The sequence below is a fragment of the Zea mays genome, chromosome 5 (assembly GCF_902167145.1).
Source record: "Zea mays cultivar B73 chromosome 5, Zm-B73-REFERENCE-NAM-5.0, whole genome shotgun sequence".
NCBI lineage: Eukaryota > Viridiplantae > Streptophyta > Magnoliopsida > Poales > Poaceae > Zea > Zea mays.
In genome coordinates this window covers 24,329,772-24,354,891 of record NC_050100.1, presented here as the reverse complement: position 1 = coordinate 24,354,891, position 25,120 = coordinate 24,329,772, and the positions used below count along the sequence as shown (strand labels likewise).

Here is a 25,120-nt window from a genome sequence, read left to right as displayed (position 1 = left end):
AGCGCAAGAGCTCAAAAGAACACGGCAAAACTCTCTCTTCTAGTCACTAAATGCTTTGAGTGGAATTGGGACTTGGAGAGATTTTGATTCACTCTATTTGTGTCTTGTATTGAATGCACTAGCTCTTGTATTGAATGAGTTGGCTGAAAAACTTGGATGCCTTGAAGTGTGGTGGTTGGGGGTTATTTATAGCCTCAACCACCAAAGTGGCCGTTGGGAAAGGCTGCTGTCGAAGGGCGCACCGGACAGTCCGGTGCGCCAGCCACGTCACCCAACCGTTAGGGTTCGACCGTTGAAGCTCTGACATGTGGGGCCACCGGACAGTCCGGTGGTGCACCGGGCAGTCACTGTTCACTGTCCGATGCGCCTTCTAGCGCTGCTCTGACTTCTGCGCGCGCTGTCCGCGCACTGTTCACTTTTGCAGACGACCGTTGGTGCTGTTAGCCGTTGCTCCGCATGGCACACCGGACAATCTGGTGCTACACCGGACAGTCCGGTGAATTATAGTGGAGAGACATTCCCAGAAACCCGAAGGTGGCAAGTTCGAAGTTGATCTCCCTGGTGCACCGGACGCTGTCCGGTGGCACAGCGGACAGTCCGGTGTGCCAGACCAGGGCAACCTTCGGTTGGTTTTGCTCCTTTCTATTTGAACCCTTTCTTGGACTTTATACTGATTTGTGTTGAACATTTGGCACCTGTAGAACTTATAATCTAGAGCAAACTAGTTAGTCCAATTATTTGTGTTGGGCAATTCAACCACCAAAATCATTTAGGAAAAGGTTTGAGCCTATTTCCCTTTCACTTAACAACTGTTTTCACCCTACACTATGCACATACCCTAAGTGACACGTAATCCATACCTTATCAAGATTTCATTCATCTCATCAGGGCTTAGATGTTTAATCAAAAAGCAACAAGAGCGAGGCCTACCAAATGTTTAACTATAACAATATATAATTCATCAGTTTAAACTCTGCAAAACACACCCAATCAAATCACCCTCACATCCATATCCTACACTAAGGAAGATAAGGAGACAAGGTATGTTTTTTCAAGAAAGATAAGGAGACAAGGTAAATTTTATGCTTATTTTAACCAAACAATATATATTTTAATCGCAACATATAACTCACAATTGCTTACAATTTACATTAGTTTTTCATAGTGTCGGGTACCTAGGAATTAGGTGCCCAAAGTAGGCCCAAGACTATCGACGACCCACTTGTCGACCAAGTCGCTATCGAGCAACCCTGTGAGGCGGAGCGGTCGACCAAGTCTCTACAGATCAACCTTGCGAGGCGGAGCAGCCGATCAAGTCTCTGTCGAGCAACCCTGCAAGGCGAAGCGGCCGACCAAGTCTCTACCAAGAAATCATGTGAGGCAGAGCGACCCACCAAGTCTTTGTAGAGCAACCCTTCGTGGCGGAGGTGCCACACAAATCCTTGCCGAGCAGCTCAGCGAGGCGGAGGCCCCGACCAGGTACCGTTGACCCACGTCAGCAATGGTATGACGTGTTATCACTAGCTCGAGGCTACTGTCGGGGACCAGATCCCTAGGCCCTAGGGGGCCACGAGTTAGAGGGAGGATGGAGGAAGGGTTCACCCCGATTAACCCCAAGGCACTAAGCCTGAGGGTCGGGCCAGGTAGAGTCGAAAGGGGTCAGGCAAACCAAGAGGAACCCACTCAAGTGGATTCTACGCCTAACCCGTGGACTGCCCCATCTTAAATGATCGGCTGCATTAAATACGCATTAGCGCCGAGTCGCGATAGAGAGTCGATCCTCCTTTCACTCATAGCCTGCGAACCCATACCTGAGCCCCACATATGGTCTAAGAAGCCATAGACCTATGGTCCATTCATGGCCTATCGATCCTAGAGTTGAGTCCTCTGATGATCTACACAATCTGCAACATGACGAGTGATACCAAGGCTTAGGCTAAGAAGAATGGTGTTAGCGCAATAGAGGAGGCATAATGATGACGCCTGGGTCTCCTGCCGCCCACGCGCATCATCACGCCCGACTTAAAGATCCCGACAAAGCACTCAAAAGACAAGGGCAAATACCGAGGGACATGTTTCTACCAAGGATAGAACCCTTCGTTTTACCACAACACAATAACTCCTTCCATGAGAAACCACTTGTAACCATCCCCCTCCTTAGTCTATAAAAGGGGAGGGTCGGATCAATCGAGGATAGATGGACGAGAACACACGCGACGGAGCAGCAACACTCAGACGACTTAGCTAGGTAGCGAACACCCGATGCGTAGTACCTTAGAACCAACAACACAGAGATACTTGGAAACTCTTCCCTCTCTCGCACGCTTGTAACAATATTATGAGCATTAAGCAATAGGGTGTTGGTAGCTCGATCCACCGAAGATTGGAAGTAGGGATGTTTAGCCCAAACTAGTATAAATCTTGCACCCACTGAGTACACCACCCGGATCCAGAATGAACATACACAAATTTACTCGTCCGTGCTAGTTCAAAACACCAACACAAACATGCCCACAAAACGACTGATAGTGAGGTAGTGCTAGTGAATTGGATCCACCCTAATAAGGACTTATATTTTTCTTTCCTCGAAGGCGTCTTAAGTAAGTCAATATAATATTGTATCATATGTGAAACTAGCTAAAATACACGAGCGACACGTGTGCATGAAGAAAAAACATATCCCTAAATTTTACCCTAATATTTTAATGTTTGTGGCAAAAATCTATATCTATCTATACTACTCTATAAGATCCTAATGTAGACCATGCACCGTGGTTCTATTGAAAGTGCATTCATCCCTTTTGTGGGTTTTAGTGATTTGGATAACAACACATTTAAAGGTCTAACAAGTTTGCTAAGTGTTGAACAAGAAATTCAGCATGATGAACATACTTGAATAGTGTATAATGATCAGTGAACAAAGGTTCAATACAAGGTTAAATAACAAATGAGACAATGCAAATGGATATAATACGGTCTATATATTGGTTTGAATATATGGACAACACCTGAGAAATCACAATGCATAAATATGATCATAATAGAGATTGAAGTGATTAAATAAGAGGATTGGTCAAGCCAAAGTGAATAAGATACGAGGAATCGTGAATTGACTTGACCATATTACTATTAGTCCATATATGCTTCTATGAGAATCAAACTAGAGCTTGATTGATCTTAGCATTTATATTTAGATGACATTCAAGCAAGGTTCACACTATCGAAGAAATGATTATCTCAATGGATGCTCAATATGATGTGACTCAAGAATGGCTTGATAGGGTGAAGATAGCAAGGAACGGGCTTCGAGGAACTAAGCGAAGGTGAATGCCAAGCGACGGCTTGTGTACCGAGGTACCATGGCTAAGGTGAAGAAGAGAGTACTTGCACTGAGTCGATGAACTAATTAGCTATGAAGAGTTATAATATGTTGATGCATCAGTAAGGTGACTTGAAGCAATGATTTGAACTTATATATGGTGATATGGTATAAGTCACGAGGTTTGATTTGTGTTTGTTTCAAAAGGTGAGACAAAGATGTTTGTGATCCTCATGAAGCAACGCCATGAAGAAATCACACATGAGACACCAATTACTCAAGGAGTTTACTTAATTATATTTTATTTAACTTGAGTATAGTAATCATCGTAATATCAATGGGAATCCAAAAAGAAGGTTGGTGTTTGCCAAAGATCAAGCCTCTATATTCAAAAACTATTTCGAAAAACCAAAATCACTTGGACACTCTGTGTTTGACTGTTGTTAGGATTGAGAAACTGAGTGTTTCTGTTGAAAAGCAGTTGAGCTTCTTCAACCGCAGTTGAGCTTCTTCAGCTGAGTTGAACTTTAGCCGAGTAGAACTTCTTCAACTGCAGTTGAGCTTTTTCAGCTCCAGTTGAGCTTTCTCAACTACAGTTGAACTTCAACTTCAATTGTGAACCTCTTTGACCATACACCAACTGCCTTCGGGGTAGTTGAACTAGGGTTTTCTCTCCTAAACTTTCTGGTCAAGACCAGTTGAACTGGTCCCTAGGGGCGGTTCAACCAGTCTCTGACCCCTCTGGCCAAATCGTCCAACAGTCTGTCAGTCAGACTAGCAGACAAGCTAACAGGTCTGCCAGGGGCGGTTCAACCGGTCTTGGTCAGTCTGACCAGACAGTGTAACGGTTTGCCAGTCAGGCTGACAGTCAGACCAGGGGCGGTGGGCGGTTCAACCGATCTTGGTCAGTTTGACCAGACTGTGCAGCAAACAGGCTGACAGTCAGACCAGGGCGGTTCAACCGGTCCTTCTCAGAAAATTCAGCCCAACGGCTAGTTTTGGAGCCCCACCTATATATAATCACTCCTACCTCTCTCCCACATTAAGAGCACGACTTGAACTCCATTTCTAACTTGAGAAACACCTCTCTCTCTCTCTCACACACACCTCTTGCTTCTCCCATTTCAAATCTTTGGAGAGAAATCTTTGAGTGAGATTGAGAGCTACATTTTTTGTGCTTCATCTCTAAATCCATCTTGCTCTTCTTCATTCGAGCTTTGGTACTACATCGAGTTATTTGTGGATTCATTACTCTTGGAGATTCTAGCTTCTAGATGACTAGGTGTCTCTTGTGAGTCTCCAAATCTTGTGGAAGACCGCAAGAAAGTTTGTATTACCCGCTCGTTTGAGCAAAGATTAGTGTGTGGGCTTGACCTTTGTGGTCGGCGAAGGGAGGATTAGGGTTGAAAGAGACCCGGCTATTTGTGGGTGCCTCAACAAGGAAGTAGGGCACCTTTTGTGGTGTGACCGAACCTCGAGATAAATCTTGTGTCTCTTGTGCTTTTGTTCATTATGTTTGTTCGTGTTCTTCGTTCTCTCACCATTCCGTGGAAGAATTGTTCATATCTTTTTGGTGTGTGGATTTTGAGAAGTGCCCTTCTCAGATTTACCACTTTGACCCCTATGGATCATTTAGGACATCTCATTTCCAAAGTTAACTAGGTTAATTTCGAGATCAACTCAGTTTTATATCTCAATCTTTAGTTGAGCACGTGCAAACCGATTTAACTGGTTTTGACACCATTTTTATTCAGTTTGTTTCTAGTTTTTTGAAAAATATTTCCACTTGCCTATTCACCCCCCTCTAGTCAACTTTCATCTGCCCACACCCCTTTCCCCTTCCTTGCCCTCTCCCCTCTGCCTTCATGCCATCCGCATCCACCAGACACCGCCCCTGACGCCCTGCCTTCATGCCATCCGCATCTCTCGCATCCCCTAGACACCGCCCCCGACACCGACCCGTGCATCCCGCAGGCACCGACCCACCCTCCCTCTCGTTCCAACCATTCTCCGCGCCAGCCCCGACCAACTGCCATGCTCCGCGACAGGCGTGCCCAGATCCTCCACTCTCCAACCATGACACGCTTGCAACGCTCGGGTATAAGAAGGAAGATGCCTCTCGGAATGACAACGCTCCCTCGAAACTCATCCATACTCGCGGTTACTCCCCGTTGTGGCTTACCCTTGCACATGTTGCTATTTCATTTTTTATACAAGGCTTCGCTGTGGCCGACATAGCTATGTGAGAAACGCGGGCGCGTGTGTGGCTTCGTTGTGGTCGATGGTTCAATTGACAGATCAGCCATAGGGGTTAGGAGTTAGGACCTAGGGGTAGGGACAGGACTCCCAGCCGCGCCACCAGCCGCTCTTCTCCTTCCCAATCACCAGCTATTAAAGAGAAGGTTGGCATAACTATAAGCCTATAATACCTTCACGAGGGGTATAAAGTGGCTTGAGATACTCTCTGTCTGGGTCGTTTCTTTAGTCAGATAATAGTGGCCATCACGGTCGAACTGGTGGGCCTGCTAGCATCCCCAATGGCTGTGACCTGGCCCCTGTGTGGTAGTGTCGCCGGACTTCTGATAGCTTCTTTACCAGTACAGTGTACAAGTCTGCTGTTGTTCTCGGGATCTCGTTGGCTAACAATTCGTACCTTCCTGATTTCATTCATCTTATGGTAGCATTTGTAGAGTGTTGTCGTCGACTGTATCTCCAAAATTCCTTTCGACGCCATTCAATTGCATTCCTCGGACTGCATTGTGACCAGTGACCACTATTGTTATATGTACTATGTAGATCTTAGTGGAAGAATCATGGATGTTTAATATCGCAATCCAAGGTGCAGAACCGAGCACAAAAGCATCCAAGGAGAAAATTAGAAGGGACAAGCTGAACGAGAGGTATGTTCCCTGCTGAGACAAGACAATAATTGCATTTCAGTTATTAGATATAATACTTCATCGTTGTCTGAATTGGTGGCAGAAGATATATATTTTTTATCCAAATAATGGTTGTGCTCATGTAAACCTCGCCAAATGTTGTTGGATAATGAATAGCTCCTCACTAAAAAATCAGAAATCAAGAAGAGCTTTTACCATTGCATTGCAAAATCCACCTGTTTGGCTATTTGGTCTTATAATTTGTTTAGAATCTTGTTTCACTTATTAATAGCTTATTACATGTCTAGGTTCTTGGTTATGAACCTATTTGAAAGCTGAATTTTAAATTAATTTTATCTTTTGGACAAAATTTGGTCATTTTTGAAATGTTAACCTGGTACCTGGCACAATAAAATGTTTTGCACTGGTTTTAACCAAAGTGGTCAAGTTTGTTAGTATAAGAAGGCCAGGGGCAACCAACGATACTCAAATGTTTAATATTATAAAAATGATGCTGTATTGATTAGCATTAGCTTTTCATTTTTATATAAAAATTCCTGTTGCATTTTTACTGGAGGTCCTTTTTTCTAAGCTTCTACCCATGATTACTTTATGTGTATCATCATTTCTAATACATTTTAAAAGCTAATACATTACTTTATGTGTAATTATTAGATTCATACAATACTTGGTGTATGTGTTTTATATTTGTGTCTATATTTATTATTATCTATTTGAATGTAGACATAAACCAAGATTTAAAATGAATACTATTTTAGAATGGAGGGAGTATTTGACTGGACCATTATGAAGTATCCCCAGTTTAGAGATAAAAGCAAACTTCAGTTATACACACATGTTATTCATTTCTAGCTCTTCATTAGCCAATGCGATTTTCACGGGTCCGTGCTAGCATTATCGAGTGTTTGGGTCATGTCGGATCAGCTACGACTAATGTCGACCCATTTGACCATCAATATCGCTTCGAGCGGCAGCTCGCTGTTGGTTCAATGTTCTGATCTCCAAGGCGTTTTTACAGGTCCGACTTTCATTTTGCAGTGCAATGTTGTCTGTTCTCGTGGCCCAAGGCAAGCTCAGCCTGCAAACTCTTCTACGTGAGAATGGCCCAAAAGAAACTCAAGGAACTATGATACTTCCCCTGCTTGCTACACCGCTCAAACGTTTGATGCCAACCTAGAACATAAAGCTGGTGTCAAATGGTTTGTTTTGACATAGTTTGTTCCAAGGTTTGGACAAGTTTCAACGGTTATATCATTTAAACAAGATCTATCTATGTGATATATTGAATCCGTAGCAACACATGGACCTATAACTAGTATATTTTATATACTTGAAAGGGTTGTAAGCCTTGCTCGATCCAACGAAAAGTGTTTTTTTTGTCATGACAATTGTATTAATCAGTTATGTAACTCATTGTATTGTAAGGATATGATAGAGCAAGGCTTACACCAGAAAGCCATAGTTTTGTCGTGACGATGATTGATGCACAAGTAAGCTCTCACATTTCTATTATGTGAGCTAAATAGCCAAGATGGAAGGTATTTTCTCCCTCATTTTTTATGTCACAGCTACGCGTCCTGTCATTACACCGTTTGCAGGTTTCTGATTTGGATACTGGTGACATATCCATCATTCTGTAGGAGCTCGAGGCTTCCACCACCAATACCGGAGAGGTACAGTCTGATCTCATCAAGCGCCTGCATGCATCAACCAACAGTCATTAGAATTACAGTCCGCGTGATTGGATGTCCAACTGAGTACGTGCAGGCCCTGCGTGTGCCATTGACTGTGCATGTCTGGTGATTGGTAGGCTGCACTTGTCGGTCTGTACGGGTGCATACAACCCAAATGTTTTTATGGTTTGTACGCCTGCAGGCGTGGAGACGTGGGAAGGGAGGTTCTCTGTCCATCTAGGCTGCAGCGAGCCCGACGTCCTCGAGCCTAGCTACCAATCACGCCAGTTTGATCACGATCATCTATTCATTTGCAACACCCAACAGAGCAGAGAAATTTGCCATTATGAAAGGCCACGGGTGTGGCTTCGATGAATTGGAGACCTAGGAGAGAGATTCGCCGATATGAAAAACCAGGGGAAAGCCCACACTCTAAAATGGACATGACGACTTCATTACCAGGTAACGTCGATGATTATTCCAGTGATACTCATGCCGTCTCTCATACATCTGTTACCCAGCCGTTCTATCCTCTTGCTCCCTTCCACGCGCAACCCTAGCCACTGCACCCTAGTCGCCTCACTCAAACCCCATGGATCGAACTGCTCCGGTCGTCGCTGTTGATGCTGCTCGTGCTGTGGCTGTTGCAGCTGCGGAGGCTAGATGTGCAGCTTTGGTGGCTGAGAAGGAGGCACGTGCGACAGTTTAATCTGCGACTATTGCCGCCGATAAGGTTCAACTAGCCATCGAAGCTGTAAAGTATCGAAGCTTTGTTGAAGGTAACTCCATGGTGGAATCCTTGGTGACTGATTTTCTTTATCTCTTCCTTTGCCGCATGTGGAATAGGGTTTAGGGCTGTTGTTCATTCAAATTAGGGTTAGTTCTTCACAAGCATGGTAACTTAGTCGTCCACTTGATCAATAACTAGTTTAATTTGTACAGGAACATGTTGATTTGAAGTATCACGTTAGCATCAAGAACTCACTCCGATATGCCATTCAAGAGATGAGGATGCAATCTTCACTGATACATACCATTAATAGGTTGTGTTATAGTATCCCAGAAGTTGAAGGGGGTAAGGTTGGAAAGCTTACTAGCCATTTGAAGGATGTGTGCAAGAGTCTCGAGAAGACTTCAATTCTGTGTGAAGAAGATCTGGAGAACAAATGTCCTAGTTGGGACCTTCATCATCCCCCTTCAGATGTTGAAGACCACCCTAACCCTTCTAATGTTGAGGACCAAGTGGATGGATACGTGTCAGAAGATCCGGAGCTGTGGGAAATGGTGTTTGAAGACATGAAGTGGGAGGAGAATAAAGTGGTTGTCTCTTTGTCCGAGCATTGTGAAAGGGAAATAGGCTCACACCTTTTCCTAAATGATTTTGGTGGTTGAATTGCCCAACACAAATAATTGGACTAACTAGTTTGTTCTAGATTATAAGTTCTACAGGTGCCAAAGGTTCAACACAAACCACTAAAAAAAGTCCAAGAAAGGGTTCAAATAAAAAGAGCAAAAGACAACCGAAGGCAGCCCTGGTCTGGTGCACCAGAAAGTGTCCGGTGCGCCACCGGACAGTGTCTGGTGCGCCACCGGACAGTGTCCGGTGCGCCAGGGAGATCAACTCCAAACTTGCCACCTTCGAGAATTTGGGAAGCAACTCCGCTATAATTCACCGGACTGTCCAGTGTAGCACCAGACTGTCTGGTGTGCCAGCGGAGCAACGGCTAACTGCGCCAACGGTCGTCTGCAAAAGTCTACAGTGAACAGTGAACAGTGCAACTGCGCGCAGAAGTCAGAGCAGGCGCCAGATGGCGCATCAGACAGTGAACAGGACCTGTCCGGTGCACCACCGGACTGTCCGGTGGCCCACATGTCAGAAGCTCCAACGGTCAAACCCTAACGATTGGGTGACGTGGCTGGCGCACCGGACTGTCCGGTGCGCCATACGACAACAGTCTTCCCCAACGGCCACTTTGGTGGTTGGGGCTATAAATACCCCCAACCACCAACACTTCAAGACATCCAAGCATTCACTACTCCTCATTCAATACAAGAGCAATACACAACACTCCAAGACACAAATCAAAGCCTCCGATCAAATCAAAGTCCACAATTCAACTCTAGTTTTTAGGATTTGTGAGGAGATCGACTTGTGTTCTTTTGTTGCTCTTGTTGCTTGGCTGACTTTCTTCTTTCTCTCATTGTTACTCTCAAAGCCTTGTAAGCGAAGCAAGAGACACCAATTGTGTGGTGCTCCTTGCGGGGTCTAAGTGACCCAGGAAATCAAGGAAGGAAGCTCACTCGGTCTAAGTGACCGTTTGAGAGAGGGAAAGGGTTGAAAGAAACCCGATCTTTGTGACCACCTCAACGGGGAGTAGGTTTGCAAGAACTGAACCTCGATAAAACAAATCACCGTGTCATCCGCTCTTATTTACTTGTGATTTATTTTCGCCCTCTCTTTTGGACTCGATTATATTTCTAACGCTAACCCCGGCTTGTAATTGTGCTTAAACTTTGTAAATTTTAGATTTACCTATTCACCCCCCTCTAGGTGACTTTCAATTGGTATCAAAGCCCGGTACTTCATTAAGAGCCTAATCGCTCGAAGTGATGTCGGGAGCTCACGCCAAGAAGGAGATGGTGACCGGCGAGAAGCCCGCCATAAGCCACGGGAAGGCTCCATCGGGGGAGTCCGGCAACAAGAAGAGGGAGGAGTCACCTCCCCGCGTCAAGTCGCACCGGAGTGGCGACAAGAAGAAGAAAATGAAGAAAGTGGTCTACTACGAGACCGATTCTTCGTCGCCCTCCACCTCCGGCTCCGACACGCCTTCCGTCACTTCTAAGCGCCATGAGCGCAAGAAGTTTAGTAAGATCCCCTTACCCTATACTCGCATTTCCAAACGCACTCCTTTACTTTTCGTCCCACTAGGCAAACCACCGGTTTTATGGTGAAGATTATTGTATGTGGAGTGATAAAATGAGGCATCATCTAACCTCACTCCACGCTAGAATTTAGGACATTGTTGAATTTGGTGCGCAGGAACCATCCGTGGGGGATGAAGGCTATGACTCGGACGAGGTAGCCCAAATTCGGCACTTCAACTCCCAAGCCACTACTATACTCCTCGCTTCTCTAAGTCGAGAGGAGTATCATAAGGTGCAAGGGTTGAAGAGTGCCAAAGAGATTTGGAACGTGCTAAAGACCGCGCACGAAGGAGACGAGGTGACCAAGATCACCAAAAGGGAAACGATCGAGGGGGAAGGTCGCTTCATGCTTCATCAAGGGGAGGAGCCACAAGCAATGTACAACCGGCTCAAAACCTTGGTGAACCAAGTGCGCAACCTCAGGAGCACCAAATGGGATGACCATGAAATGGTCAAGGTTATTCTAAGATCACTTGTATTTCTTAATCCTACACAAGTTCAATTAATTCGTGGTGATCCTAGATACAAGCTAATGTCTCCCGAGGAAGTTATAAAATTTGTGAGCTTCGAGTTGATAATCAAAGGCTCCAAGAAAATCATCGAGCAAGGCGCCACCTCCACACCCGAGGTGCAACCCGTTGCCTTCAAAGCAACGGAGGAGAAGAAAGAAGAGTCTACATCAAGTAGGCTCCCCATCGACGCCTACAAGCTCGACAACGAGGAGATGACGCTCATCATCAAGAGCTTCCGCCAAATCCTCAAGCAAAGGAGGGGGAAGGATTACAAACCTCGCTCCAAGAAGGTTTGCTACAAATGTGGTAAGCCAGGTCATTTTATCGCTAAATGTCCTTTGTCTAGTGATAGTGACAGGGATAATGATAAGAGGGGAAAGAAGAAAGAAAAGAAGAAGTACTATAAGAAGAAGGGCGGCGATGCCCATGTTTGTCGGGTGTGGAACTCCGACGAGAGCTCCACTGACTCCTCCTCCGACGAGGACGCCGCAAACATTGCCGTCAACAAGGGTCTTCTCTTCCCCAACGTCGGCCACAAGTGTCTCATGGCAAAAGACGACAAAAAAGAAGGTAAAATCTAGAGCTTCCACTAAATATGCAACATCTAGTGATGAGGCTAGCTCTAATGATGATGAGGATGATTTGCTCACCCTTTTTTCCAACTTAAACATGCAATAAAAGGAAAAATTGAATAAATTGATTAGTGCTATTCATGAGAAGGATGAACTCTTGGATAGCCAAGAGGACTTTCTAATCAAAGAAAATAAGCATGTTAAAGTTAAAAATGCTTATGCTCAAGAGATAGAAAAATGTGAGAAATTAACTAGTGAGCTTCACTTGCCATGACACTATTTCCAACCTTAGATGTGAAAATGCTAAATTGATTGCTAAGGTTGAGAAATTAGATATTTGTGATGATTCAATTGTTAATCTTAGAAATGATAATGCTAATTTAATTGCTAAGATTGACAAGTTGAGTGCATCTCTCTCTAGCCTTAAAACTGAGAATGAAGAATTAATTGCTAAGGCTAAAGATTTAAATATTTGCAATGTTTCTATTTCCAATCTTAGAGATGAGAATGTTATTTTACATGCTAAGATTATTGAGTTAAATACTTGCAAACCCTCTACATCTACCGTTAAGCATGTTACTATTTGCACTAGATGTAGAGATATTAATATTGATGCTATTCATGATCACCTAGCTTTAATTAAACAACAAAATGATCACATAGCTCAACTTAGTGCCAAAATTAATGAGCATGACTTAGAAAATGAAAAATTTAAATTTGCTAGAAGCATGCTCTATAGTGGGAGACGCCCAGACATTAAGGATGGCATTGGCTTCCAACAGGGAGACAATGTCAAGCTTAGTGCCCCTAAAAAATTGTCTAACTTTGTGAAGGGCAAGGCTCCCATGGTTCAGGATAACGAGGGTTACATTTTATACCCTGCCGGTTATCCTGAACACAAAATTAGGAGAATTCATTCTAGGAAGTCTCACTCTGGCTCTCATCATGCTTTTATGTATAAGAGTGAGGCATCTAGCTCTAGGCAATCCACTCATGTTAAATTGCCTAAGAAGAAATCTCCAATTGCATCAAATGAACCTAATATTTCATTTAAGACTTTTGATGCTTCTTATGTGCTCACTAACAAATCAGGCAAAGTAGTTGCCAAATATGTTGGGGGCAAACACAAGGGGTCAAAGACTTGTGTTTGGGTACCCAAGGTGCTTGTTTCTAATGTCAAAGGACCCAAGACCGTTTGGGTACCTAAGAACAAGGCCTAAACTTGTTTTGTAGGTTTATGCATCCGTGGGCTCAAGTTGGATCATTGATAGCGGGTGCACAAACCACATGACTGGGGAGAAAAGGATGTTCTCCTCCTATGAGAAAAACTACGATCCCCAAAGAGCTATCACATTCGGGGATGGAAATCAAGGTTTGGTCAAAGGACTTGGTAAAGTTGCTATATCACCTGACCATTCTATTTCCAATATTTTTCTTGTAGATTCTTTAGATTACAATTTGCTTTCTGTTTTTCAATTATGCAAAATGGGTTACAACTGTCTTTTTACGGATATAAGTGTTACTGTCTTTAGAAGAAGTGATGATTCAGTAGCATTTAAGGGAGTGTTAGAGGGTCAGCTATACTTAGTTGATTTTAATAGAGCTGAACTCGACGCTTGCTTAATTGCTAAGACTAACATGGGTTGGCTCTGGCATCACCGACTAGCCCACGTTGAGATGAAGAATCTTCACAAGCTTCTAAAGGGAGAGCACATTTTGGGACTAACAAATGTTCATTTTGAGAAAGACAGGATTTGTAGCGCATGTCAAGCAGGGAAGCAAGTTAGTGTTCATCATCCACATAAGAACATCATGACGACTGACAGGCCGCTTGAGCTACTCCACATGGACCTATTCGGCCCGATAGCTTACATAAGCATCGATGGGAGTAAGTACTGTCTAGTTATTGTGGATGATTATTCTCGCTTCACTTGGGTGTTCTTTTTGTAGGATAAATCTTAAACCCAAGAGACCTTAAAGGGATTTTTGAGACGGGCTCAAAATGAGTTCGGCTTAAGGATCAAAAAGATTAGAAGCGACAACGGGACGGAGTTCAAGAACTCACAAATAGAAGGCTTTCTTGAGGATGAGGGCATAAAGCATGAGTTCTCTTCTCCCTACACGCCACAATAAAATGGTGTAGTGGAGAGGAAGAATAGAACTCTACTTGACATGGCGAGGACCATGCTTGATGAGTACAAGACTTCGGACCGGTTTTGGGCGGAAGCAATCAACACCGCTTGCTACTGAAAGGGAAATGTGCCTTTGGGCCATTTCTAAGTATTTTGGTGATTAAGCGTCAACACAAGTGCTTAAATGTGAATCTATGCCCATGGATGAACAAAGTGCACATCACAAGTAAAGGTATGTTTCTAAGCCTTAGTACATTGGTTTTGTGTACTAATATATTTATCTAAGTGTTAGAAACAGAGAGAAGAAGAAAAGGAGATTGTTGGCTGTGTACAGCCAACAGGCTGTTTCGGTCTGGGGCACCGGACTGTCCGGTGGTGCACCGGACAGTGTCCGGTGCGCCAGGCTGCCTCGACCTGAAGACGCCGCTCTCGGGAATTTGCCGACGGCGTACGGCTAAAATTCACCGGACTGTCCGGTGTGCACCGGACTGTCCGGTGAGCCAACGGTCGGCCGAGCCAACGGTCGGCCGCGGAATCTGCGCGCGACACGTGGTCTGGCCAACGGTCGGAAGGAGGCACCGGACTGTCCGGTGTGCACCGGACTGTCCGGTGCGCCAGATCTGCAACGGTCGGCAACGGTCGGCTGCGCTGTTTATGGAAATAAATCGGGCACCGGACAGTGTCCGGTGTGCACCGGACTGTCCGGTGCGCCCGATGACAGAAGGCAAGGATGGCCTTCCAGATTTGTTCTCAACGGCTCCTAGCTGCCTTGGGGCTATAAAAGGGACCCCTAGGCGCATGGAGGAGGACACCAAGCAACCTTAGAGCATTCTTGATCATCCACACTCAGTCTTTGCGCATTCGTTTGTCATTCTCAGTGATTCGAGCTCGTTCTTGTGTGAACTTTGAGATAGTCTCTTGAGCTCGTTTCTTGGCCGTGTGTGTGCGCATTTTGCTGTGGATTTGTGTGTGTTGCTTCCCTCCCTTACTCCGTGCTTCTTTGTGAAATTCAATTGTAAGGACGAGAGACTCCAAGTTGTGGAGATTCCTCGCAAACGGGAAAAGATCAAAGAAAAGAAGAACACCGTGGTATTCAAGTTGATCATTGGATCACTTGAGAGGAGTTGAGTGCAACTCTCGTCCGTTGGGACGCCACAACGTGGAGTAGGCAAGTTTTGTACTTGGCCGAACCACGGGATAACCCCCGTGTCATCTCTGTGATTGATTTCTTGTGATTATTGTGTCTTGGCTCCTCTCTAGCCACTTGGCAATTACTGTGCTAACAATTAACCAAGTGTTTGTGGCTATAAGTTTAAGTTTTACAGGATCACCTATTCACCCCCCCCCCCTCTAGGTGCTCACAATTGGTATCAAAGCCGTTCTCTTCAAGAAAGGGACTAATCGCCCGAAGAGATGGATCCTAAGGGGAAGGGAATCGTGATCAACGACAAGGAAAAGGAGTCCTTCGTCAACGAGCCAAAAGATGACAAATCCAACGACTCTGGCTCGTGCCACAAGCGCAAAGATGGGAAGAAGAAGAAGACAAGGCGCATCAAGGAGATCGTCTACTACGACAGCGACGAATCCTCTTCTTCTCAAAAGGATGATGACAACGACTACAGGAAGACGATCAATTCAAACTTTTCATTTGATTATTCTCGTATTCCACATAGTTCGAATTCGCATTTGCTTTCCATTCCTCTTGGCAAACCTCCACACTTTGATGGGGAGGACTACGGATTTTGGAGTCACAAAATGCGTAGTCATTTATTCTCTCTCCATCCAAGCATATGGGAGATTGTAGAGAATGGAATGAAATTTGATAGCTCGGATAGCCCTATGTTTATTAATGAACAAATTCATAAAAATGCACAAGCTACTACTGTGTTGCTAGTCTCTTTGTGCAGGGACGAGTACAATAAGGTGAGCGGCTTGGACAATGCCAAGCAGATATGGGACACCCTCAAGATTTCTCACGAGGGGAACGACATCACCATGCTCACTAAAATGGAGTTGGTGGAGGGCGAGCTTGGAAGGTTTGCAATGATAAGGGGCGAGGAGCCAACCCAAACATACAACCGACTCAAGACCCTTATCAACAAAATAAGGAGCTACGGAAGCACGCGATGGACGGACCATGACGTCGTCCGCCTAATGCTAAGGTCATTTACCGTTCTTGATCCTCATCTCGTGAACAATATTCGTGAGAATCCCAGGTACACGAAGATGACGCACGAGGAGGTACTCGGAAAATTCGTAAGCGGGCGGATGATGATCAAGGAGGCAAGATACGTGGACGACGCCTTGAATGGACCGATCAACGAACCTCAACCTCTTGCTCTCAAGGCAACAAGAAGCAAGGAGGCGCTACCTAGCAGGGTGGCACAAATTGAGGCGGCCGGACTTAATGATGAAGAGATGGCTCTCATCATCAAACGCTTCAAGACGGTGCTAAAAGGTCACAAGGGGCAGCCAAGCAAGACCAAGACAAAGGGGAAACACTCATGCTTCAAGTGCGGTAAGATTGGTCATTTTATCGCTAACTGCCCCGATAACGATAGTGACCAGGAACAGGGGAACAAGAGGGAAAAGAAGAAGAATTACAAGAAGGCCAAGGGCGAGGCACATATCGGAAAGGAATGGGATTCGGATTGCTCCTCCGACTCCGACAATGAAGGACTCGCCGCCACCGCCTTCAACAAGTCATCCCTCTTCCCCAACGAGCGTCACATATGCCTTATGGCAAGGGAGAAGAAGGTGAGTACTCGAAACTCCACTTATGCTTCTTCTAGTGATAATGAGTCTAGTGATGATGATGACATAGACTATTCATGCTTATTCAAGGGCTTAGATAGATCTAAGATAGACAAAATCAATGAATTGATTGATGCCTTGAATGATAAGAATGTGCTTTTAGAAAAGCAAGAGGATTTGTTGTATGAAGAACATGACAAGTTTGTAGAAGCACAAAAATCACTTGCATTAGAGATTAAGAGAAATGAAATGCTTTCTTGTGAGTTGTCTACATGTCATGATTCAATTGCTAGTTTGAAGAGCATAAATGATTATTTAAATGCTAAACTAGAAAAATCTAGTAAATCAACATCTTGTGTAGAACATGTTGAGATTTGCACTAGGTGTAAAGATTTCGATGTTGATGCCTGTAGTGATCACTTGGTTTCAATTTCTAAATTGGATGATGAAGTGGCTAGTCTTAATACTCAACTTAAGGCTAGCAAAAATGATTTCGATAAACTAAAATTTGCAAGGGATGCCTACACCATTGGTAGACACCCCTCAATTAAGGATGGACTTGGATTCAAAAGGGAAGCCAAGAACTTAACAAGCCATAAGGCTCCCATTCCTGCTAAGGAGAAAGGGAAGGCCCCTATGGCTACTAGTGCTAAAAAGAACCATGCCTTTTTGTATCATGATAGGAAAAATTCTAGAAATGCTTTTAAAAGTTATGATGCTTTTGATTCACATGCTTATGATTCTTATGCCATGACTGCTTCTAGTTCTTCCTATATGCATGGTAGAAGTATGACTAGGAGAAATGCTATTCATCACGTGCCTAGAAAGAATACTATTCATGCTCCTAGGAAAGTAGTTAATGAACCTTCTACAATTTATTGTGCTTTAAATGCTTCCTTTGCTATTTGTAGAAAGGATAGGAAAATAGTTGCTAGGAAGTTAGGGGCAAAATGCAAGGGAGACAAAACTTGCATTTGGGTCCCTAAGGAAATTTGCACTAACCTTGTAGGACCCAACAAGAGTTGGGTACCTAAGTCCCAAGCCTAAATTTGCCTTGCAGGTTTATGCATCCGAGGGTTCAAGCTGGATTATCGACAGCGGATGCACAAACCATATGACGGGGGAGAAGAAGATGTTCACTTCCTACGTCAAGAATAAGGATTCCCAAGATTCAATTATATTCGGTGATGGGAATCAAGGCAAGGTAAAAGGGTTAGGTAAAATTGCAATTTCTAATGAGCATTCTATCTCTAATGTATTTTTAGTGGAGAGTCTTGGATATAATTTGCTATCTGTTAGTCAATTATGTCATATGGGATATAACTGTCTATTTACAAATGCAGATGTGTCTGTCTTTAGAAGAAGTGATGGTTCACTAGCGTTTAAGGGTGTATTAGACGACAAACTTTATTTAGTTGATTTTGCAAAAGAAGAGGCCGGTCTAGATGCATGCTTAATAGCTAAGACTAGCATGGGCTGGCTGTGGCATCGCCGCTTAGCACATGTGGGGATGAAGAACCTTCACAAGCTTCTAAAGGGAGAACACGTGATAGGTTTAACTAACGTGCAATTCGAAAAAGATAGACCTTGTGCAGCTTGTCAAGCAGGTAAACAAGTGGGAGGAGCGCATCACAGCAAGAATGTGATGACTACTTCAAGACCCCTGGAGCTGCTGCATATGGACCTCTTCGGACCTGTCGCCTATCTGAGCATAGGAGGGAGTAAGTATGGTCTAGTTATCGTTGATGACTTTTCCCGCTTCACTTGGGTGTTCTTTTTGCAGGATAAGTCTGAAACCCAAGGAACCCTCAAGCGCTTCCTCAGGAGAGCTCAAAATGAGTTTGAGCTCAAGGTGAAGAAGATAAGAAGCGACAACGAGTCCGAGTTCAAGAACCTTCAAGTGGAGGAGTTCCTTGAGGAGGAAGGGATCAAGCACGAGTTCTCCGCTCCCTACACACCCCAGCAAAATGGTGTGGTAGAGAGGAAGAACAGGACGCTAATCGATATGGCAAGGACGATGCTTGGAGAGTTCAAGACCCCCGAGTGTTTCTGGTCGGAAGCCATAAACACGGCTTGCCACGCCATCAACAGGGTCTACCTTCATCGCCTCCTCAAGAAGACTTCGTATGAGCTACTAACCGGTAACAAACCCAATGTATCTTACTTTCGTGTATTTGGGAGCAAGTGCTACATTCTAGTGAAGAAGGGTAGAAATTCTAAGTTTGCTCCCAAAGCTATAGAAGGGTTTTTGTTAGGTTATGACTCAAATACAAAGGCGTATAGAGTCTTCAACAAATCATCGGGTTTGGTTGAAGTTTCTAGCGACGTTGTATTTGATGAGACTAATGGCTCTCCAAGAGAGCAAGTTGTTGATTGTGATGATGTAGATGAAGAAGATGTTCCGACGGCCGCTATACGAACCATGGCGATTGGAGAAGTGCGGCCCCAGGAACAAGATGAACGAGATCAACCATCTTCCTCAACTATGGTGCTACCCCCAACTCAAGACGATGAACAGGTTCATCAACAGGAGGCGTGTGATCAAGGGGGAGCACAAGATGATCATGTGATGGAGGAAGATGCGCAACCGGCACCTCCAACCCAAGTTCGAGCGATGATTCAACGGGATCATCCCGTCGACCAAATTCTGGGTGACATTAGCAAGGGAGTAACTACTCGTTCTCGATTAGTTAATTTTTGTGAGCATTACTCTTTTGTCTCTTCTATTGAGCCTTTCAGGGTAGAGGAGGCCTTGCTAGATCCGGACTGGGTGTTGGCCATGCAGGAAGAGCTCAACAACTTCAAGAGAAATGAAGTCTGGACGCTGGTGCCTCGTCCCAAGCAAAATGTTGTGGGAACCAAGTGGGTGTTCCGCAACAAACAGGACGAGCACGGGGTGGTGACAAGGAACAAGACTCGACTTGTGGCAAAAGGTTATGCCCAAGTCGCAGGTTTGGACTTTGAGGAGACTTTTGCTCCTGTGGCTAGGCTAGAGTCAATTCGAATCTTGCTAGCATATGCCGCTCACCATTCTTTCAGGTTGTACCAAATGGATGTGAAGAGCGCTTTCCTCAACGGGCCAATCAAGGAGGAGGTGTATGTGGAGCAACCCCCTGGCTTCGAGGATGAACGGTACCCCGACCACGTGTGTAAGCTCTCTAAGGCGCTCTATGGACTTAAGCAAGCCCCAAGAGCATGGTATGAATGCCTTAGAGTTTTCTTAATTGCTAATGCTTTCAAGGTTGGGAAAGCCGATCCAACTCTTTTTACTAAGACTTGTAATGGTGATTTGTTTGTGTGCCAAATTTATGTCGATGACATAATATTTGGTTCTACTAACCAAAAGTCTTGTGAAGAGTTTAGCAGGGTGATGACGCAGAAATTCGAGATGTCGATGATGGGCGAGTTGAACTACTTCCTTGGGTTCCAAGTGAAGCAACTCAAGGACGGCACCTTCATCTCCCAAACGAAGTACACGCAAGACTTGCTAAAGAGGTTTGGGATGAAGGACGCCAAGCCCGCAAAGACGCCGATGGGAACCGATGGACACACAGACCTCAACAAAGGAGGTAAGTCAGTTGATCAAAAAGCATACCGGTCAATGATAGGGTCTTTACTTTATTTATGTGCTAGTAGACCGGATATTATGCTTAGCGTATGCATGTGTGCTAGATTTCAATCTGATCCTAAGGAATGTCACTTAGTGGCGGTGAAGCGAATTCTTAGATATTTAGTTGCTACGCCTTGCTTCGGGCTCTGGTATCCAAAGGGGTCTACCTTTGACTTGGTTGGATACTCAGACTCCGACTATGCTGGATGTAAGGTCGATAGGAAGAGTACATCGGGGACGTGCCAATTCTTAGGAAGGTCCCTGGTGTCATGGAATTCTAAGAAACAAACCTCCGTTGCCCTATCCACCGCTGAGGCCGAGTATGTTGCCGCAGGACAGTGTTGCGCGCAACTACTTTGGATGAGGCAAACCCTCCGGGACTTTGGCTACAATCTGAGCAAAGTCCCACTCCTATGTGATAATGAGAGTGCTATCCGCATGGCGGAAAATCCCGTTGAACACAGCCGCACAAAGCACATAGACATCCGGCATCACTTTTTGAGAGACCACCAGCAAAAGGGAGATATCGAAGTGTTTCATGTTAGCACCGAGAACCAGCTAGCCGATATCTTTACCAAGCCTCTAGATGAGAAGACCTTTTGTAGGCTGCGTAGTGAGCTAAATGTCTTAGATTCGCGGAACTTGGATTGAAATGTAGCATACATGTGTTTATGCCTTTGATCATGTTCATTCTGCATCTTGTTGCTTATTGTGGTGCTCAAGTTGTACAAACACTCCCTGGACCTCACAAGTCCGTTGCAAAGTGATGCACATGTTTAGGGGAAGATGTGTTACAACTTGACCCTTTGAGACTAACCATTTGCTTGAGTTTGCTTGATTTAGTCTCGAAGGTGGATTGAAAGGGAAAGGTGAACTTGGACCATGCAAGACTTCCACTGCACTCCGATGAGAGGGTAACTTATTCCAAGTTCATCTCATGAAATCTTATTGCCATTTGCTCTAAATTGAAGATTTTGGTGAGGCAATGGGGTTAACAGGCCAAGATTGATCCCGTTTTTGGTGCTTGATGCCAAAGGGGGAGAAAATGAAGGCCAAAGCGATAAATGGATCAGCTACCACTTGAGAGATTTTGATAATAGTAAAATAGAGCTTTTGGTTTGTTCAAAATGTCTCTTTCGTCAAAAGTTGGCTTCTAGTGGGGAGAAGTATTGATTATGGGAAATAGGGGGAGTTTTTGAAATCTTTGATCAATCTCTTTTGGAATGACTCTCCCTATGCTTCAACATGTGTGTTTGACTTAGAGATAGAGATTTGAGTTTGATTTGCAAAAACAAACCAAGTGGTGGCAAAGGATGATCCATATATGCCAAAAATGAATCAAAATAGATTTGAGTTCTATTTCAAGTGATTTTGCACTTGTTCTAGTTGCTTTATGTTGTGTTGGCATAAATCACCAAAAAGGGGGAGATTGAAAGGGAAATGTGCCTTTGGGCCATTTCTAAGTATTTTGGTGATTAAGCGTCAACACAAGTGCTTAAATGTGAATCTATGCCCATGGATGAACAAAGTGCACATCACAAGTAAAGGTATGTTTCTAAGCCTTAGTACATTGGTTTTGTGTACTAATATATTTATCTAAGTGTTAGAAACAGAGAGAAGAAGAAAAGGAGATTGTTGGCTGTGTACAGCCAACAGGCTGTTTCGGTCTGGGGCACCGGACTGTCCGGTGGTGCACCGGACAGTGTCCGGTGCGCCAGGCTGCCTCGACCTGAAGACGCCGCTCTCGGGAATTTGCCGACGGCGTACGGCTAAAATTCACCGGACTGTCCGGTGTGCACCGGACTGTCCGGTGAGCCAACGGTCGGCCGAGCCAACGGTCGGCCGCGGAATCTGCGCGCGACACGTGGTCTGGCCAACGGTCGGAAGGAGGCACCGGACTGTCCGGTGTGCACCGGACTGTCCGGTGCGCCAGATCTGCAACGGTCGGCAATGGTCGGCTGCGCTGTTTATGGAAATAAATCGGGCACCGGACAGTGTCCGGTGTGCACCGGACTGTCCGGTGCGCCCGATGACAGAAGGCAAGGATGGCCTTCCAGATTTGTTCTCAACGGCTCCTAGCTGCCTTGGGGCTATAAAAGGGACCCCTAGGCGCATGGAGGAGGACACCAAGCAACCTTAGAGCATTCTTGATCATCCACACTCAGTCTTTGCGCATTCGTTTGTCATTCTCAGTGATTCGAGCTCGTTCTTGTGTGAACTTTGAGATAGTCTCTTGAGCTCGTTTCTTGGCCGTGTGTGTGCGCATTTTGCTGTGGATTTGTGTGTGTTGCTTCCCTCCCTTACTCCGTGCTTCTTTGTGAAATTCAATTGTAAGGACGAGAGACTCCAAGTTGTGGAGATTCCTCGCAAACGGGAAAAGATCAAAGAAAAGAAGAACACCGTGGTATTCAAGTTGATCATTGGATCACTTGAGAGGAGTTGAGTGCAACTCTCGTCCGTTGGGACGCCACAACGTGGAGTAGGCAAGTTTTGTACTTGGCCGAACCACGGGATAACCCCCGTGTCATCTCTGTGATTGATTTCTTGTGATTATTGTGTCTTGGCTCCTCTCTAGCCACTTGGCAATTACTGTGCTAACAATTAACCAAGTGTTTGTGGCTATAAGTTTAAGTTTTACAGGATCACCTATTCACCCCCCCCCTCTAGGTGCTCACAGCTACGCCATCAACCGTCTCTGCCTTCACCGAATCCTTAAGAAGACATCGTATGAACTCCTCACCGATAAAAAGCCCAATGTTTCATATTTTAGAGTCTTTGGTAGCAAATGCTTTATTCTTGTTAAAAGAGGTAGAAAATCTAAATTTGCTCCTAAAGTTGTAGAAGGCTTTTTACTTGGTTATGATTCAAACACAAGGGCATATAGAGTCTTTAACAAGTCCACTGGACTAGTTGAAGTTTCTTGTGACATTGTGTTTGATGAGACTAACGACTCTCAAGTAGAGCAAGTTGATCTTGATGAGCTAGATGATGAAGAGGCTCCATGCGTCGCGCTAAGGAACATGTCCATTGGGGATGTGTGTCCTAAGGAATTCGAAGAGCCTCCACATACACAAGATCAACCATCTTTCTCCATGCAAGCATCTCCACCAACTCAAGATAAGGATCATGCTCAAGATGATGAAAATGAAGATCAAGAGGAGTCACCTCAAGAGGAGGACAATGATCAAGGGGGAGATGCTAATGATCAAGACAAGGAGGATGATGAGGGTCCAAGATCGCCACACCCAAGAGTCCACCAAGCAATACAACGAGATCACCCCGTGAACAATATCCTCGGCGATATTCAAAAGGGGTAACCAATCAATCTCGTGTTGCTCATTTTTGTGAACATTACTCCTTTGTGTCTTCTATTGAGCCATACAGGGTAGAAGATGCACTAAGGGATTCAGATTGGGTGTTGGCAATGCAAGAGGAGCTCAACAACTTCACAAGGAATGAAGTATGTCATCTAGTTCCACGTCCTAACCAAAATGTTGTAGGAACCAAGTGGGTCTTCCGCAACAAATAAGATGAGCATGGTGTGGTGACAAGGAACAAAGCCCGACTTGTGGCCAAGGGATATTCACAAGTCGAAGGTTTGGATTTCGGTGAAACCTATGCACCCGTAGCTAGGCTTGAGTTAATTCGTATATTACTTGCCTATGCTACTTACCATGGCTTTAAGCTTTACCAAATGGACGTGAAGAGTGCCTTCCTCAATGGACCAATTAAGGAGGAGGTCTATGTTGAGCAACCTCCCGGCTTTGAAGATAGTGAGTACCCTAACCATGTGTATAAACTCTCTAAGGCGCTTTATGGGCTCAAGCAAGCCCCATGAGCATGGTATGAATGTCTAACAGATTTCCTTGTCGCTAATGGCTTCAAAGTCGAAAAAGCCGATCCTACTCTCTTCACTAAAACTATTGAAAATGATTTGTTTGTATGCCAAATTTATGTTGATGATATCATATTTGGGTCTACTAACAAATCTACTTGTGAAGAGTTTAGTAGGATAATGGTACAAAAATTCGAGATGTCTATGATGGGGGAGTTGAAATATTTTCTAGGATTTCAAGTCAAGCAACTCCAAGAGGGCACCTTCATCAGCCAAACGAAGTACATTCAAGACATACTCACCAAGTTTGGAATGAAGGATGCCAAGCCCATCAAGACACCCATGGGAACCAATGGGCATCTCGACCTCGACACGAGAGGTAAATCCGTAGATCAAAAGGTATACCGGTCGATGATTGGATCTCTACTTTATTTATGTGCATCTCGACCGGACATTATGCTTTTCGTATGCATGTGTGCAAGATTCCAAGCCGATCCTAAGGAAGTTCACCTTAGGGCCGTAAAACGAATCTTGAGATATTTAGTTCATACTCCTAAGTTTGGTCTTTGGTACCCCAAGGGATCCACCTTTGATTTAATTGGATACTCAGATGCTGATTGGGCAGAGTGTAAGATTGATAGGAAGAGCACATCAGGGACTTGTCAGTTCTTGGGAAGATCCCTGGTGAAAGTCGCCTAGAGGGGGGAGGGGGGTGAATAGGGCGAAACTGAAATTCTCAAAAATAATCACAACTACAAGCCGGGTTAGCGTTAGAAATATAATCGAGTCCGCGAGAGAGGGCGCAAAACAAATCGCAAGCGAATAATGAAGTGAGACACGCAGATTTGTTTTACCGAGGTTCGGTTCTCTCAAACCTACTCCCCGTTG

At 44.7% G+C, this 25,120-nt stretch overlaps 1 pseudogene; it reads right to left on the bottom strand.

Moving 5' to 3' along the window:
- Positions 1-7,737: 7,737 nt before the first annotated feature.
- LOC103626118 (nifU-like protein 3, chloroplastic) overlaps positions 7,738-25,120 on the bottom strand; it is a 33,391-nt pseudogene continuing 16,008 nt past the window's right edge.